The following is a 3,033-nucleotide window of genomic DNA, read 5'->3' as shown; positions in this document are numbered from 1 at the left end:
GGTTCCCTGTTTCCTGGGAAGTATAACTTCAGCACAAGAAAGATATAGTTTTCATAAACAGTGACAATAAAACGAATAAGTTCAATAGCACCTTTAACATCTCCCTCTACTAATTTGGTTCTAGCTTGTTCCAGGCAAGCATCTCTCCTCCTAAGAAAGAGAAAACAGTAACTAATTACAATGGCCTTATATAGTAAGGCAATACCATCAGTTCAATCCACCAATAACAAAATGAGATTAGAATTCAGCCTCACCTACAAATGCACCCTATACATCTATAAAGCAAGTAGTTCATATAAAAAAATGAAACGCTTCATATTATAGCATGGAATTTTGGTAAAAGTGGCATAAATTTTTACACTTGCCAAGTAGCTTAGGGACCAAAAGTAATTCACCAATATGATCTCATAGAAAACCTCCAAAAACTAGCCCAGTAAAGAATAAGCTATCCCTAAAATCTTCATCTAACAGGCATGGATGTGTACTTAATACTTGATGAATTTCCTGATCAAGGAAACGAAGCAAACTTGGCATTGACATTTTTTATAATTGGACATTAAAAAACAATGAGTAGTTACCGCATGAAATCCTTATGAAACAGGACTAACAGATGGAAACTGCAGCTATTGTGTGAAAGCAAAAATTTTGTTGTGCACCACAAAATCTTAGACGGCATACCAGTTTCAGTCTAGGTGAATATAATACCCGTCAACACTGAATGTGGAACCATAATAGCAATCTAAGCTTACTGATATGACAATGAATAACAGGTGAAGCTTACAAGCTCTTCAAATTATTTCAAATCTCTGTTCCTTTCATCCGAATCCCCAAAATTATCACCGAAACTGTCAATGCCATATGAAATATCTGCTATATAGTCCCACTTCAACATATAAATACCAAAACTTGTCGTGAGGCTGACAGATGTGGAAAGTTCTTGATCTTTCAACAGTGGTCGTGTTGACTATGGGAATAAACGATAGCATAAAACTGGATATGATACACATTGGAGTCCATACTTATTATGTCAATACAATACCATCAGATCAGTAATAGGGCAGATTAGTTCCAATATCATCGGCACAACTAAGCACATTTTCTATGTAATAAAATAAGGTTCATATTTCAAAATAGTGTATCCTGTAAACAATAGTTCATAGCAATCAATATAATAGAAGTGGTGATTAGTGGTACTCAATCATTATGCAAATACAAGCAGCTAGCAATATAGTACATGTCAACAGTGTTTGTAATCATCACAACAGAATTAGTACTAATATGTCATGATATCATCTCTATATGGAGAATACGTGTTTTATATGAGCAATGAGTTCGGTTGAAACATACTAGTTTCACTATAGGTTACGGGCATGAAGAACGCAACACAGTCAGCCTTGAGATAGCCAAGGCCCAGAGCACTTACATAGAGAGAAAGAAGTTGCAAAATGCAAGAAAGGATGCAACCCCAACCAATGGATCTCACTCATACCACAACCTACAAATAATAGATTATTCCTATCTATCCGTCATTCTCAGAAATATGGTGTTGCGACGCATATCAATGCCTTAATAATGGAGGTCTCGAAAGTTAGGACCTGCACATGACAAAACCCATGGAAAGGTAGTATCAAGATTATTATCCTAGTAGTTTAAAAGCCATATAAGGTGGGCATTGGTTCACTCGTGAGGTTGACAGAGTATTAAGACATCCACCAGCGTTCCATTTCCCTTGGTCTCCCGACCTGTACAACATGAGTTTCATAGGAATTAAGCTCAGCTGAAGTACCAAACAATTTGGGCAGAAAAGTTAACCTGTGAGATGTCATCAGCGCCAAAGAAAGTATATTCTTTGCAGTGAAACCTTTCAAGGTGCATTTACTTGAAGCATTGTTCTATTCTTTGCAGTGCAACCTCTCAAGGTGTGTTTTCTTGAAGATTTTCAAGACAACACCAGAAAAAAAAAAAAAAAAAAAAAAAAAAAAAAAAACAGAACACAGAAAGTCCATGTTAAGGTCAAGTAACACCAAAAAAAAATCAGGGGAATCTAGCTCGAGTCAAGTCCCTGAACATGTGTTGTCTTGAAGCAATTTTCTATTCTTTGCAGAGCAACCTTTCAAGGTGTGTTTTCTTGAAGCATTTTCAAGACAATACCACCAGAAAAAACAAAAAGAACACAGAAAGTCCATGTTAAGGTCATGTAACACAAAAAAATAATCAGGGGAATCTAATTAGATTCAAGTCTATAAACATATAGATTTTCAATCCTAAAACCCACAACATAAAAGCTATTTTCCCTTCGACCTTCACACAAAAGAAAACATCACCTCTTATGGAAGGTCTTGAAACTCACCTCTTAGATTGCAGAGAAACCAATCTTTGACCCAAGAGTAAGACGTAGAGCCGCCATTTAAAAAACTAAAACCACAAAGAGTTTCCTTTCATTACACTGTCCTCTAGTTGCCAGATACAATCAGAAGGCCCAGAAGTTTCTCAGCACTTGGGCAGCAGCAGAATGAAAGGACAAAGACTAGAAATGGGCAGCAAATCAATCCTATTTAGAATTCACTAAAAACAAATTAGAAACCAAACCCAGTTGTACAGGCCACTAGACCCACTTGGCGCTTGCTTTCAAAAGTTATCAAACTTTATTACAACGATGGCGACATCACCGAACCCCGTCTTAAATTAATAATGTTTCTTGACATACTGTTATATAATTATTAGTAAAGATTTTACTATTTTCACCACACAGAAAAGACTTTGATAAATATTATAAAATATATTTTTTTCACTTTTTAGTGAGGGAAGACTTCCTTGAATCACGCAATTCACGGGAAGATATCAGGCAAGCCGTCATGACATCAAATTGCCATTTGTTCGTTTCAACAAATCCACAAAGGTACCTCTGCGTAGTGAAAATGCCATATGTTTGTTTTAGCAAATCCGAGACTATACACGGTCACCGCGTAGCAGAAATTGCAGGTTGGATATGGTCCAGCATGCTACATTTGGCATGGCAATATAATTTGGTTG

General features: G+C 36.4%; 1 long non-coding RNA gene across 1 annotated transcript; it reads right to left on the bottom strand.

Moving 5' to 3' along the window:
• Positions 1-611: 611 nt before the first annotated feature.
• LOC149183552 (uncharacterized) lies at positions 612-2,624 on the bottom strand. Its single transcript, XR_016257711.1, has 2 exons — positions 2,351-2,624; positions 612-1,742 (listed from the first exon to the last, which is right to left on the bottom strand). It is a non-coding gene; the product is annotated as an uncharacterized LOC149183552 (long non-coding RNA).
• Between the last annotated feature and the right edge of the window lie 409 nt (positions 2,625-3,033).

The sequence above is a fragment of the Pinus tabuliformis genome, chromosome 3_2, assembly GCF_031772625.1.
Source record: "Pinus tabuliformis cultivar Carrire ecotype Pingquan chromosome 3_2, CPIR1, whole genome shotgun sequence".
Classification (NCBI taxonomy): Eukaryota; Viridiplantae; Streptophyta; class Pinopsida; order Pinales; family Pinaceae; genus Pinus; species Pinus tabuliformis.
Note: the sequence above shows the minus strand (reverse complement) of the source record. Positions and strands in the feature narration are given on the sequence as shown.